This window comes from Trachypithecus francoisi, unplaced genomic scaffold (genome assembly GCF_009764315.1).
Source record: "Trachypithecus francoisi isolate TF-2019V2 unplaced genomic scaffold, Tfra_2.0 Lachesis_group15, whole genome shotgun sequence".
Classification (NCBI taxonomy): Eukaryota; Metazoa; Chordata; class Mammalia; order Primates; family Cercopithecidae; genus Trachypithecus; species Trachypithecus francoisi.
In genome coordinates this window covers 16005635-16021866 of record NW_022681460.1, presented here as the reverse complement: position 1 = coordinate 16021866, position 16232 = coordinate 16005635, and the positions used below count along the sequence as shown (strand labels likewise).

Sequence of the window (16232 nt, the reverse complement as noted above, 5' to 3'; positions counted from 1 at the left end):
TTGAAAAACTGCTGAATGTAAGAATAATGAGAATCTGTGGCATTCTAGCCTGAAGCTACTTGCATATCCTCCCTCCCCTTACTCCTCACTTCAGTAAGGACAGAGGATTTGTAAAGCTGGCCAACCCACGAGGACGGGCCGCTTCTCTTTTCTGATCAATGAGAGCTCACTCAATCTGGAGTGATGAGAAACGACCACTCCCAGCAGCATATCTGATAAAAGTGCTGATCTCTGAGGTGGGTAAACAGGGAAAGCCAATGGCTCTACTAGTCTGAGGCTGTAGTCACAGTTGGAGAATATTACCCTGGCTTTGTATGTTTCCTGGAGAAGGCCCGAGCTAGTCACTCAGTCCTGGCTGCCCCTGAATTTGTTTGCATAAAAGAGAGGATAAGAAAAGATCCAGTGGTAAGTAAAAGCTGGAGCTTGAGTGGGCCTGAGAGCACCTGAACTCTTGAGTGAGTTCCCTTACCACATAGAGATCCTTTGGCAAAAGACAAAAACTTCATTGGCTCAGGGATTTCAGCACAACCTCTATCCAATCACTAAGCCATACTGGCATGGGAAAACCTTTAGGAATCCAGGTTTAGAGATGTGTATGTATGTATATGGAAGTGTGTGTGTGTAGATATACTGTAGATATACAAATATATGTATACATATCCATTATATATTAGTGTATATAAATATTGATACATATGTATATGTATGAGCGTGTATATGTATATGTTTTATTATACTTTAAGTTCTAGGGTACATGAGCACAACGTGCAGGTTTGTTACATATGTATACATGTGCCACGTTGCTGTGCTGCACCCGTGAACTCGTCATTTATATTAGGTATATCTCCTAATGCTATCCCTCCCCCCTCTCCCCACCCCACGACAGGCCCTCGTGTGTGATGTTCCCCACCCTGTGTCCAAGTGTTATCATTGTTCGGTTCCCACCTATGAGTGAGAATATGTGGTGTTTGGTTTTCTGTCCTTGCAATAGTTTGCTCAGAATGATGGTTTCCAGCTGCATCCATGTCCCTACAAAGGACATGAACTCATCCTTCTTTATGGCTGCATAGTATTCCATGGTGTATATGTGCTGCATTTTCTTAATACAGTCTGTCATTGATGGACATTTGGGTTGATTCCAAGTCTGTGCTATTGTGAATAGTACCATGATAAACACATGTGTGCATGTGTCTTTATAGCAACATGATTTATAATCCTTTGGGTATATACCCAGTAATGGGATGGCTGGGTCATATGGTATTTCTAGTTCTAGATCCTTGAGGAATTGTCACATTGTCTTCTACAAATAGTTTACAGTCCCACCAACAGTGTAAAAGTGTTCCTATTTCTCCACATCCTCTCCAGCACCTGTTGTTTCCTGACTTTTTAATGATCACCATTCTAACTGGTTTGAGATGGTATCTCATTGTGGTTTTGATTTGCATTTCTCTGATGGCCAGTGATGATGAGCATTTTCTCATGTGTCTGTTGGCTGCATAAATGTCTTCTTTTGAGAAGTGGCTGTTCATATCCTTTGCCATTTTTGATGGGGTTGTTTGATTTTTTTCTTGTAAATTTATCTAAGTTCTTTGTAGATTCTGGATATTAGCCCTTTGTCACATGGGTAGATTGTAAAAATTTTCTCCCATTCTGTAGGTTGCCTTTTCACTCTGATGGTAGTTTCTTTTGCTGTGCAGAAGCTCTTTAGTTTAATTAGATCCCATTTGTCAATTTTAGCTTTGGTGGCCATTGCTTTTGGTGTTTTAGTCATAAAGTCCTTGCCCATGCCTACGTCCTGAATGGTATTGCCTAGGTTTTCTTCTAGGATTTTTATGGTTTTAGGTTTAACATTTAAGTCTTTAATCCATCTTGAATTAATTTTTATATAAGGTGTAAGGAAGGGATTCAGTTTCAGCTTTCTACTTATGACTAGCCACTTGTCCCAGCACTGTTTATTAAACAGAGAATCCTTTCCCCATTTCTTGTTTTTGTCAGGTTTGTCAAAGATGAGATGGTTGCAGATGATTGGTACTATTTCTGAGGGCTCTGTTCTGTTCCATTAGTCTATATCTCTGTTTTGGTACCAGTACCATGCTGTTTTGGTTACTGTAGCCTTGTAGTATAGTTTGAAGTCAGATAGCATGATGCCTCGAGCGTTGTTCTTTTTGCTTAGGATTGTCTTGGCAATGTGGGCTCTTTTTTGGTTCCATATGAATTTTAAAGCAGTTTTTTCCAATTCTGTGAAGAAACTAATTGGTAGTTTGATGGGGATGGCATTGAATCTATCAGTTACCTTGGGCAGTATGGCCATTTTCATGATATTGATTCTTCCTATCCATGAGCATGGAATGTTCTTCCATTTGTTTGTGTCCTCTTTTATTTCACTGAGCAGTGGTTTGTAGTTCTCCTTGAAGAGCTCCTTTACATCCCTTGTAAGTTGGATTCCTAGGTATTTTATTCTCTTTGAAGCAATTGTGAATGGAAGTTCATTCCTGATTTGGCTCTCTGTTTGTCTGTTACTGATGTATAAGAATGCTTGTGATTTTTGCACATCAATTTTGTATCCTGAGACTTTGCTGAAGTTGCTTATCAGCTTAAGGAGATTTTGGGCTGAGACGATGGGGTTTTCTAAATATACAATCATGTCATCTGCAAACAGGGACAATTTGACTTCTTCTTTTCCTAACTGAATACCCTTTATTTCTTTCTCTTGCCTGATTGCCCTAGCCAGAACTTCCAACACTGTATTGAATAGGAATAGTGAGAGAGGGCATCCCTGTCTTGTGCCAGTTTTCAAAGGGAATTTTTCCAGTTTTTGCCCATTCAGTATGATATTGGCTGTGGGTTTGTCATAAATAGCTCTTATTATTTTGAGATATGTTCCATCAATACCGAATTTATTGAGAGTTTTTAGCATGAAGGGCTGTTGAATTGTGTCAAAGGCCTTTTCTGCATCTACTAAGATAATCATGTGGTTTTTGTCTTTGGTTCTGTTTATATGCTGGATTACGTTTATTGATTTGCGAATGTTGAACCAGCCTTGCATCCCAGGGATGAAGCCCACTTGATCATGGTGGATAAGCTTTTTGATGTGCTGCTGGATTCGGTTTGCCACTATTTTATTGAGGATTTTTGCATCGATGTTCATCAGGGATATTGGTCTAAACTCTTTTTTTGTTGTGTGTCTGCCAGGCTTTGGTATCAGGATGATGTTGGCCTCATAAAATGAGTTAGGGAGGATTCCCTCTTTTTCTATTGATTGCAATAGTTTCAGAAGGAATGGTACCAGCTCTTCCTTATACCTCTGGTAGAATTCAGCTGTGAATCCATCTGGTCCTGGACTTTTTTTGGTTGGTAGGCTATTAATTATTGCCTCAATTTCAGAGCCTGCTCTTGGTCTATTCAGGGATTCAACTTCTTCCTGGTTAGTCTTGGGAGAGTGTAAGTGTCCAGGAAATTATCCATTTCTTCTAGATTTTCTAGTTGATTTGCGTAGAGGTGTTTATAGTATTCTCTGATGGTAGTTTGTATTTCTGTGGGGTTGGTGGTGATATCCCCTTTATCATTTTTTTATTGCATCTATTTGATTCTTCTCTCTTTTCTTCTTTATTAGTCTTGCTAGTGGTCTATCAATTTTGTTGATCTTTTCAAAAAACCAGCTCCTGGATTCATTGATTTTTTGAAGGGTTTTTGTGTCTCTATCTCCTTCAGTTCTGCTCTGATCTTCGTTATTTCTTGCCTTCTGCTAGCTTTTCAATGTGTTTGCTCTTGCTTCTCTAGTTCTTTTTGTGATGTTAGGGTGTCAATTTTAGATCTTTCCTGCTTAATGTTGTGGGCATTTAGTGCTATAAATTTCCCTCTACACACTGCTTTAAATGTGATATGTTGTGTCTTTGTTCTCATTGGTTTCAAAGAACATCTTTATTTCTGCCTTCATTTCGTTATGTACCCAGTAGTCATTCAGGAGCAGGTTATTCAGTTTCCATGTAGTTGAGCGGTTTTGATTGAGTTTCTTAGTCCTGGTTCTAGTTTGATTGCACTGTGGTCTGAGAGACAGTTTGTTATAATTTCTGTTCTTTTACATTTGCTGAAGAGTGCTTTACTTCCAACTATGTGGTCAATTTTGGAATAAGTGCGATGTGGTGCTGAGAAGAATGTATATTCTGTCGGTTTGGGGTGGAGAGTTCTATAGATGTCTATTAGGTCTGCTTGGTGCAGAGTTGAGTTCAATTCCTGCATATCTTTGTTAACTTTCTGTCTCATTGATCTGTCTAATGTAGACAGTGGGGTGTTAAAGTTTCCCATTATTATTGTATGGAAGTCTAAGTCTCTTTGTAGGTCTCTAAGGGCTTCCTTTATGAATCTGGGTGGTCTTGTATTAGATGCATATATATTTAGGATAGTTAGCTCTTCTTCTTGAATTGATCCCTTTACCATTATGTGATAGCCTTCTTTGTCTCTTTTGATCTTTGTTGGTTTAAAGTCTGTTTTAGGCTGGGCGCGGTGGCTCAAGCCTGTAATCCCAGCACTTTGGGAGGCCGAGATGGGTGGATCACGAGGTCAGGAGATCGAGACCATCCTGGCTAACACCGTGAAACCCCGTCTCTACTAAAAAATACATAAAACTAGCCGGGCGAGGTGGCAGGCGCCTGTAGTCCCAGCTACTCGGGAGGCTGAGGCAGGAGAATGGCCTAAACCCGGGAGGCGGAGCTTGCAGTGAGCTGAGATCCGTCACTGCACTCCAGCCTGGGCGATAGAGTGAGACTCCGTCTCAAAAAAAAAAAAAAAAAAAAAAAAAAAATTAAGTCTGTTTTATCAGAGACTATGATTGCAACCCCTGCTTTTTTTTGTTGTCCATTTGCTTGGTAGATCTTTCTCCATCCCTTTATTTTGAGCCTATGTGTGTCTCTGAACGTGAGATGGGTCTCCTGAATACAGCACACTAATGGGTCCTGACTCTTTATCCAATTTGCCAGTCTGTGTCTTTTAATTGGAGCATTTAGCCCATTTACATTTAAGGTTAATATTGTTATGTGTGAATTTGATGCTGTCATTATGATGTTAGCTGGTTATTTTGCTCATTAGTTGATGCAGTTTCCTCCTAGCGTCGATGGTCTTTACAATTTGGCATGTCTTGCATTGGCTGATACCGGTTGTTCCTTTCCATGTTTAGTGCTTCCTTCATGACCTCTTGTAAGGCAAGCCTGGTGGTGACAAAATCTCTCAGCATTTGTTTGTCTGAAAAGGATTTCATTTCTCCTTCACTCATGAAGCTTTGTTTGGCTGGATATGAAATTCTGGGTTGAAAATTCCTTTCTTTAAGACTGTTGAATATTGGCCCCCACTCTCTTCTTGCTTGTAGAGTTTCTGCCAAGAGATCCACTGTTAGCCTGATGGGCTTCCCTTTGTGGGTAACCCGACCTTTCTGTCTGGCTCCCCTTACCATTTTTTTCTTCATTTAAACTTTGGTGAATCTGACAATTATGTGTCTTGGGGTTCCTCTTCTCAAGGAGTATCTTTGTGGCGTTCTCTGTATTTCCTGAATTTGAATGTTGGCCTGCCTTGCTAAGTTGGGGATGTTCTCCTGGATAATATCCTGAAGAGTGTTTTCCAGCTTGGTTCCCTGTCACTTTCAGGTACACCAATCAGACATAGATTTGGTCTTTTCACATAGTCCCATATTTCTTGGAGGTTTTGTTCATTTCTTTTTACTCTTTTTTCTCTAAACTTCTCTTCTCACTTCATTTCAATCATTTGATCTTCAATCACTGATACCCTTTCTTCCACTTGATCAAATTGGCTACTGAAGCTTGTGCATGCGTCACATAGTTCTCGTGCAATGGTTTTCAGCTCCATCAGGTCATTTAAAGTCTTCCCTACACTGTTTATTCTAGTTAGCCATTTGTCTAATCTTTTTCCAGGTTTTTTAGCTTCTTTACGATGGGTTCGAACATCCTTCTTTAGCTCAGAGAAGTTTGTTATTACCGATCATCCGAAGCCTTCTTCTCAACTTGTGAAAGTCATTCTCTGTCCAGTTTTGTTCTGCTGCTGGTGAGGAGCTGCTTTCCTTTGGAGGAGAAGAGGCCCTCTGACTTTTAGAATTTTCAGCTTTTCTGCTCTGGTTTCTCCCCATCTTTGTGGTTTTATCTACCTTTGGTCTTTGATGATGGTGACGTACAGATGGGGTTTTGGTGTGGATGTCCTTTCTGTTTGTTAATTTTCCTTCTAACAGTCAGGACCCTCAGCTGCAGGTCTGTTGGAGTTTGCTCGAGGTCCACTCCAGACCCTGTTTGCCTGTGTATCACCAGCGAAGGCTGCAGAACAGCAAATATTGCAGAACCGCAAATGTTGCTGCCTGATCCTTCCTCTGGAAGCTTTGTCTTAGAGGGGCACCCAGCTGTATGAGGTGTCAGTCGGCCAGGTGTCTCCCAGTTAGGCTACTCAGGGGTCAGGAACCCACTTGAGGAGGCAGTCTGTCCATTCTCAGATCTCAAACCCTTGCTGGGAGAACCACTACTCTCTTCAAAGCTTTCAGACAGGGATGTTTAAGTCTGCAGAAGTTTCTGCTACCTTTTGTTCAGCTATGCCCTGTCCCCAGAGGTGGAGTCTACAGAGGCAGGTAGGCCTCCTTGACCTTGGTTCGAGCTTCCTGGAGGCTTTGTTTACCTACTCAAGCCTCAGCAATGGTGGACGCCCCACCCCTAGCCTCACTGCCACCTTGCAGTTACATTTCAGACTGCTGTTCTAGCAGTGAGTGAGGCTCCGTGGGCATGGGACCCTCCGAGCCAGGTACGGGATATAATCTACTGCTGTGTGGTTTGCCAAGACCACTGGAAAAGTGCAGTATTAGGGTGGGAGTGTCCTGATTTTCCAGGTACCATCTGTCATGGCTTCCCTTGGCTAGGAAAGGGAATTCCCTGACCCCTTGTGCTTCCTGGGTGAGGTGATGCCCCGCCTGCTCCATGGGCTGCACCCACTATCCGACAAGCTCCAGTGAGATGAACCTGGTACCTCAATGGGAAATTCAGAAATCACCCATCTTCTGCATCACTCACGCTAGGAGCTATAGACTGGAGCTGTTCCTATTTGGCCATCTTGGAACCTCTCCTGTATGTGTATATTTTAACTGAGCAGAAATATCAGCATGTGCAAATGGTAGAGGAAAGACTTTTTACAAATTTTGCCCAGGCAAGTCACTTAAAGAAACAAAAAATAGGCCAGGTGTGGTGACTCACACCTGTAATCCCAGCACTTTGGGAGGCTGAGGCAGGCAGATCATGAGGTCAGGGGTTTGAGACCAGCATGGCCAACATAGTGAAACCCCGTCTCTACTAAAAATACAAAAAGTAGCCAGGCGTGGTGGTATGTACCTGTAATACCAGCTACTCAGGAGGCTGAGGCAGGAGAATTGCCTGAACGTGGGAGGCGGAGGTTGCAGTGACCCGAGATTGCACCATTGCACTCCAGCTCTGGGCAACAGAGCAAGACTGCATCTTGAAAAAAAGAAAAAAATAGCAATAATAATAGCTTTCATAAAGTTTAAAAAAATTAGAATCCAAACTTACTACAACATGTTATCTAATATGTCCACTTTCCAACAAAATAATTATAACGTGCTAAAACCAAGATTATGTTACCCATATTCAGGAGAAAAAAATAATTGAACAGAAATAGTCTCTGGTTATCCCCAAATGCTAAATTTGCAGACAAAAAGATATTAAGTAGCTATTTTTCAAAGCAGCTATTTCATTCAAATAACTAAAATAAACCATGTTTAAAAAATTAACATATTGGAACCAAAAAAGAGCCCGCATTGCCAAGACAATCCTAAGCAAAAAGAACAAAGCTGGAGGCATCACGCTACCTGACTTCAAACTATACTACAAGGCTACAGTAACCAAAACAGCATGGTACTGGTACCAAAACAGATATATAGACCAATGGAACAGGACAGAGGCCTCAGAAATAACACCACACATCTACAACCATCTGATCTTTGACAAACATGACAAAAATAAGAAATGGGGAAAGGATTCCTTATTGAATAAATGATGCTGGGAAAACTGGCTAGCCAAATGTAGAACACTGAAAGTGGATCCCTTCCTTACACCTTATACAAAAATTAACTCAAGATGGATTAAAGACTTAAATGTTAGACCTAAAACCATAAAATCCCTAGAAGAAAACCTAGGCAATATCATTCAAGACATAGGCATGGGCAAGGACTTTATGACTAAAACACTGAAAGCAATGGCCACAAAAGCCAAAATTGACAAATGGGATCTAATTTTTTTTTACAAGAAAAATAAATCCTATCAAAAAGTGGGCAAAGGATATGAACAGACACTTCTCAAAAGAAGATATTTATGCAGCTAACAGACACATGAAAAAATGCTCTTCACTGGCCATCAGAGAAATGCAAATCAAAACCACAATGAGATTATCATCTCATGTCAGTTAGAATGGCAATCATTAAAAAGTTAGGAAACAACAGATGCTGGAGAGGATGTGGAGAAATAGGAACACTTTTACACTGTTGGTGGGACTGTAAACTAGTTCAACCATTGTGGAAGACAGTGTGGCAATTCCTCAAGGATCTAGAACTAGAAATGTCATTTGAACCAGCAATCCCATTACTGGGTATATACCCACAAGATTATAAATCATGCTACTATAGAGACACATGCACACGTATGTTTGTTGCAGCACTATTCACAATAGCAAAGACTTGGAACCAACACAAATGTCCATCAGTGATAGACTGGATAAAGAAAATGTGGCACATATACACCATGGAATACTATGCATCATTCTGAGCAAACTATCACCAGGACAGAAAGCCAAACACCACATGTTCTCACTCAAAGGTGGGAATTGAACAATGAGAACCCTTGGACACAGGGCCGGGAACATCACACACCAGTGCCTGTTGGGGGGTGGGGGGCTGTGGGAGGGATAGCATTAGGAGAAATACCTAATATAAGTGACGAGTTGATGGGTGCAGCAAACCAACATGGCACATGTATACCTATGTATCAAACCTGCATGTTGTGCTCAGGTACCCTGGAACTTAAAGTATAATAATAATAATAATAAAATGACAGCAATGAATCAACAAATAGAAACTCTCAGGTGATAGAAAAAGGAACCAAATACATATTCTGTATTGGAAAACTGAAGTTAATAATTCACTAGAAGCACACAATAGCAGATTCAAAATAGCAGAAGAAAGAATCAATGAACTTGACAGATCAGCAGAAATTATCCCAGCTGAAGAAAAGAGACCTGTGGGACATCAAGTATACCAATATTATATACATATAATGGGAGTTCCAGCAGGAAACAAGAGAGAGAAAGGGACAGAAAAATATTTTTAAAAAGAATGACTGAAAACATACTAAATTTGACTAAAAACATTAATCTGCAGATTTAAGAAGCTCAACAAACCACAAGCAGATAAACCTTCTGCCTGAAACTCTTCTCCCTGGCTTTCTGTGATTCTGTACTCTCATAAGTCCCCTCACACTACTTGACTGTTTCTTTACTTTGTTGCTTCGTTGATCCTTTTTTCTCAGTGACTTTTAAAATCTCATACAATTCATATATTTGTATACTCCACACTCGCACACAGAAATTCCATCTATTTTCATAATCCATCAGTAAAGAGATATTCGAAACTTATAATAGGGTTTCTATATTTCTATTGCCTGGTTAATAACGTCTTTGTGGATGTTTCACTAGCATCCTAAATGCAGAATGGAGATTCTTCTTCTGTTCCATATTTCTATAATTTTATTAGCACTAGGAATGGGCAACAGACATCTCAAAACCTGTTACCTTTAACATTTCCTTTTTCCTCAACTATGTATTCAGTTGCCAAGTCATATGAATTCCACTGACCATTATCTCCCTCTTCTTCATTCACACTGCTGCTTCACTAGTTCAGGATTTCATTACTTGCTCACCCAGATTGATCCTACAGCAGTAACTGGATTTCATGACTCTGTTTTCTCCTTTTTTAAATTCATTCAAAACATAGTAGTCAGATTAATATTCCTAAAGCACAGCTCTGATCATTTCACATTAAAACAACAACAAAAAGATATGATGGTTTTCCTTGGCTCATAAAATCTGAATTTCTTAGCAGAACATTCCTTTCCAAACTGTATTTACCACTTCCCTTCACCAAGCCCCAATTCCAATTGTGGAAAAAATTGGCTACTTTTTTCAATTCCACTGAAATAAACCATAAGGTTTTTTTAAAAAAAAAAAAAAGAAAGAAAAGTGGGGGGAATGTTATTACTTTTGGGTGGGTACATGTTCCCTGACAACTTGTAAATGTTCTAAGATTTAATATTATGTAAGTTTTTGGAAGCATAGAGCAGCCACATCAGCTATGGGAGATGAAAAGATCAGGACACGTGGTCATGGAATATGATGAACAGATGGACAGGACTGGGTGGAGGAGATCTCACCCTGCACGTTTTCAGCCTGTTACAGACAAGAAGACAAACTCATTTATCTGCTGAACAGGAGCATGTTACCAGTAAATGGATACAGATGAACAGAGCTCCTAGCACAGGGTGCATGAGACAAATAAGACAAAGATTGGAGCAAACATTTCTGGGACACTGTTTGGCTATTTGGAGGCATAGAGGAACTTGTAGTTCCACATGGACCTGGGCAAAAATGCCTGGGCAAGCCCTCAGAGGTCCAGAGACTCTTGACAATGGGAAGCTGGAGAATCTTGATTAACTGTCATGAAGTTGCTTCGTTTTCATAAACATGCTGCTGACACCCTGTACAACACTTGGTTGGAAAATGGAAAAAGCTTTCTATCACTTTACAACTTTGTAAATAGAATAAGCTGTGTGGATTTTGCACATTAGGTAACAAAAACAGCAGTTGCTGGTTGGGTGTGGGTCAAATTGCTTAGCTGAGCCTGCCACTCTCTCTCTGCCTAAGCCAAAGGTAATCTTTGGTTCTGTCTGTGAATTATAATGAATTCTAAATTCACGAGATCCACATTTAAAAAATTTAACTGTGAAAGGATGCATAGTAGGCTGGGCGTGATGGCTTACACCTGTAATCCCAGCACTTTGGGAGGCTGAGATGGGTGGATCGCCTGATGTCAGGAGTTTGAGACCAGCCTAGCCAACATAGTGAAACCCCATCTCTACTAAAAATACAAAAAAGTAGCTGGGCGTGGTGGCAGGCACCTGTAATCACAGCTACTAGAGAGGCTGAGGCAGGAGAATTGCTTGAACCCAGGAGGCAGAGGTTGTAGTGAGCCGAGATTGCGCCACTGCACTCCAGCCTGGGCAGCAAGAGCAAAACTCCGTCAAAACAAAAAAGAAGAAAGAGAAAGAAAAGGAAAGAGAAGAAAAGAAAAAGAAAGAAAGAGAGAAAGAAAAAGAAAGAGAGAAAGAAAAGGAGGGAGGGAGGAAGGAAAATTAAGGTTATTCAGAACATCAAACATAGACATGAAGAGTAACAAAGCACCTGTTAGAGCAAAGAACTGATGAAGTTTATTCTCTGTGGTTGTTGTTCTTTGGCTTACCTGACGAAATCAAGGTAACTGCAAATCTCTTCTAGTTTCTGAAGTTATAGTCTTCATAATCATATCAAATTTCATAATGCCCCTCAAAACTGCTAAGAGTGTTACTGAATGCAGGAATACAAAGTCTAAATAAATTAGAATAGACTGAACTTACAGTCAATGTCATCAGTGCCATTTTTTAAAAACAAAATTACACATTTTTGCTTACTACTAATGGTCATAAGAAGTATGTAAAACTATTAGCCGGGCGCGGTGGCTCAAGCCTGTAATCCCAGCACTTTGGGAGGCTGAGACGGGCGGATCACGAGGTCAGGAGATCGAGACCATCCTGGCTAACACGGTGAAACCCCGTCTCTACTAAAAATACAAAAAACTAGCCGGGCGAGGTGGCGGGCGCCTGTAGTCCCAGCTACTCCGGAGGCTGAGGCAGGAGAATGGCATAAACCCGGGAGGCGGAGCTTGCAGTGAGCTGAGATCCAGCCACTGCACTCCAGCCCGGGTGACAGAGCAAGACTCCGTCTCAAAAAAAAAAAAAAAAAACTATTTTACTGTAACATATCTGAACTCTGTCTTCATCAAAACATTTTTTCTAAATCTTTTATTTAACCTCAAGCCTCCTTGTAATCATCAGTAATATCAACGCTTTTCAATTTATCTGGATGAATTCTGAAATTAGAGTGTTTCTAGTTTTAGTTTATTTATTTATTTATTTATTTATTGAGACGGAGTCTTGCTCTGTCACCCAGGTTGGAGTGCAATGGCGCGATCTCGGCTCACTGCAAATTCTGCCTCCCCGGTTAAAGCGACTCTCCTGCCACAGTCTCCTGAGTAGCTGGGATTGCAGGCATCCACCACCATGCCCGGCTAATTTTTGTAGTTTTAGTAGAGACGGTGTTTCACCATGTTGGTCAGGCTGGTCTCGAACTCCTGACCTTGTGATCCACCCACCTTGGCCTCCCAAAGTGCTGGGATTATAGACGTGAGCCACCACGCCTGGCTATTTCTAATTTTAAATGATAAATAATGATACTGTAGTAAAATTTGCTACAGTAAGATTTGCTAAAGCAAATCTCACACAAAGCAACTTTTCTTGTATATATTTTCCTCATATATATGAGGTACTGTAGTATGGCAGTGAGGAGCCAGGGTTGTGGAGTCAGCTCTATATACCAGTTCTAGCACTTATAAACAATGTGATATTCAGCTAATATTCAATACTCTCTGTGCTTCAAGTTCCTTATGTGTAAAACAGGGATAACGATAGTACACTCTACTTACAGCACATGGGATTATTACATTAAAAGAGGTAAAATGTAAACACTGGCATTAATAAATCACTATGATTAGCTATTCTCATTATAGTCGTGCTGTTTTATTGAATCTATAGTCATGAAATGTAGCCTTACATATAATGCTGACAATAAAATTATTATTTAATATGACTCTTGAAAGCTGAATTTAGTAAGATTAATTTTTTTACTACAAAGACTATGAACCTAGCCTAAAATACATAGTCAGATATTTTGAGCACAATATAATTGTAAAAATAGAATTTGATGTTACCTTTTTTTTTTTTTGAGATGGAATTTTGGTCTTGTTGCCCGGGCTGGAGTCCAATGGCACAATCTCGGCTCACTGCAACCTCCACCTCCCAGGTTCAAGCAATTCTCCTGCCTCAGCCTCCCGAGTAGCTGGGACCACAGGCATGTGCCACCATGCCCAGCTAATTTTGTATTTTAGTAGAGACAGGGTTTCCGCATGTTGGTCAGGCTGGTCTCGAACTCCCAACCTGGGGTGATCCACCTGCCTCGGCCTCCCAAAGTGCTGGAATTACAGGCGTGAGCCGCTGCGCCCGGCCTACTTTTTTCTTTAAAATATGCAAGCAAATACATCAGACCATGTGTCACTCAGGTAGGTGGCATTATAGTACTAATTTTTAAATAATACTGCCTTATTTTTAACACGACTCTTAGAAATTATAACTGTTATATTCAGATGAGCAAGACTTTGGCTAAAATTAACTATATCACATTATCTAGCATTCTGTAGGCTTGCAGACTAAATGCTAGATAACTATTTAGATTCTGTCTAGGTCATCAAGAACTTTTTCAATAGGAGTGTATTTTCTGTACATATACTGCAAGATATATATTTTTAAATTCTTCTTCTATAAAACAGATTTACATTAAATATAGTCAAAATAAAATTCTTCCTGGATTCCAAAGGAGTTGATATCTGACTACAAATGGACATCAGGGACATTCACATGCTGAACATAATTCTGAGAAAGGTGTTTATGACTAAGTGCTGTTACAGTTTATGGGAATCCATTGTTTTGGACCAGCCTTCTGCACCCAGACTCCCACAGATCAAACCAAACCAAAATAGTGTCACTCATGCAAAGTGCCTCATAATCAAACTGAACTTTAAGGAAGCTGGTATAGCCCCAAACAGAGCAGTTTTTCCTGAAAACAGGAGATTCACAGCAACTAGTCAAAGAGCTCAATCTTCCTAAGTCAGCATAATCAAGAGGTCTTCTCTGTTTTAACTCTTACAAGAAAAGTGACTTGTAACTTATGTTAACCAATGCACTTTTATTTATCATTCTGTTGTCTTATTCCCACCTTACAAAAACCAACCATTCTATCATATCCAGTGGATCACTAATTCTGTTTTATAGAATGAAGTGTTGCCTGATTCTAGAATCACAAATAAAAGCCAATTAGATCTTCAAACTATATTTGTTGTATTTTGTCTTTAACAGTACAATCAAACAAAAGAGAATAAAACAATACCTTTTTAAAAAATCTAACTTTTAAGCTGAGGGGTACATGTACAGTTTTGTTACATAGGTAAACGTGTCATGGGGGTTCGTTGTACAGATTTCTTTGTCATCCAGCTATTAAGCCTAGTACTCATGAGTTATTTTTCTAACACTCTCTCTCTTCCCACCCTCCACCCTTGCATAGACCCCAATGTGTGTTGTTCCCCTCTTTGTGTCCATGTGCTTTCATCATTTAGCTCCCACTTACAAGTGAGACAATGTGGTATTCGGTTTTCTCTTTCTGTGTTAGTTTGCTAAGGATAATGGCCTCTAGCTCCATCCATGTCCCTGCAAAGGACTTGATCTTGTCCCTTTTTATGGCTGCATAGTATTCCATGGTGTATATGTACCACATTTTCTTTATCAAGTCTATCATTGATAGGCATTTAGGTTGATTCCATGTCTTTGCTATTGTGAATAGTGCTGCAGTGAACATACATGTGCATGTGTCTTTATAACAGAGTGATTTATATTCCTTTGAGTATATACCCAGTAATGAGATTGTTGGGTCAAATGGTATTTCTGTCTTTAGGACTTTGAGGACTCACCACACTGTCTTCCACAATGGTTGAACTAATTTACACTTCCACCAACAGTGGGAGATTCCTTCTCCACAACTTTGTCAGCATCTGTTATATTCTGACTTTTTAATAGCCATTCTGACTGGTATGAGATGGTATTTCACTGTGGTTTTGATTTGCATTTCTCTAATGATCACTGATGTTGAGCTTTTTTTCATCATTGTTGGCTGCACTCATGTCTTTTGGAAAGTTTGTTCATACCCTTTGCCAACTTTTTAATGGTTTTTTTTTCTTGTAAATTTGTTTAAGTTTCTCAAGATGGAGTAAAGACTTAAATGGAAAACCCAAAGCTATAAAAACTCTGGGAGATAACCTAGGTAATACCATTCTGGACAGAGGAATGGGCAAAGATTTCATGACGAAGATGCCAAAAGCAATAGCAACAAAGGTTAAAAAAAAAAAAAACTAAACAAACAAACAAACAAAAAAAACAAAACAAAAACCCAAAAAACAAAAGCAAAACAAAACAAAAAATGGGATCTAATTAAAGAGTTTCTGCACAGCAAAGGAAACTATTAAGAGTGAGCACACAACCTGCAGAATGGGAGAAAAGTTTTGAATGCAATATTTTTGGCAAAGAGAGCCTTATTCTCTGGATATAGTTTGTGAAGTGTGGGCTTTATGTGAATTAAGAGACCAACAGGAAGTAGAATTATTTGTGAATCACTTCAAATGGAAAAATGAGGTAGAATCCTTTATCTTTCAGAATATAATTTGACTTTAACTCTGCTAGAAGGTAGCAGAGTGCTTTCAAGCTTTCTTTAAAAGGGTTGAAATGGGGACTTGCCTACTCTGAGTAAAAGCCTTGAGAATAACATCTCATCTAGTCATTCAGTAGACAATTGTGTGATATGCTGAAGACACAGAGACACAAAGAACTTGTCCTCAAGAATATTATAATCTAATGGTGGGAAACAAATGTGTAAATAGATTAGTACAACAATGTTCACTAAGTACAATACATTAAAATAAAGCAGCTAGGATAGAGACTATAGCAAAGAGTCAAACTTCTTTCACATATTGCAGAATTTTGGAGGATTGTTTGTTTTTGAGAGGGGTTCTTGCTCTGTCACCCAGGCTGGAGTGGAGTGGTGCAATCATGGCTCACTGTAGCCTCGACCTTCTGGACTCAAGGATTGCAGTATTTTGTAAACTGCATTGTTTTACTTCTGAGTAGGGAGCAAAAGGCATCAAGTAATGTAATTAAAGTGACCTTCGTAAATATAAAGGGAAATTTATAAATGTATAAGGAAAAACAGGATATGTT

At 39.7% G+C, this 16232-nt stretch overlaps 1 pseudogene; it reads left to right on the top strand.

Annotated features, from left to right (window-relative positions):
* LOC117096966 overlaps window positions 1-13180 on the top strand; it is a 37792-nt pseudogene extending 24612 nt beyond the window's left edge.
* The last annotated feature ends 3052 nt before the right edge of the window (window positions 13181-16232 follow it).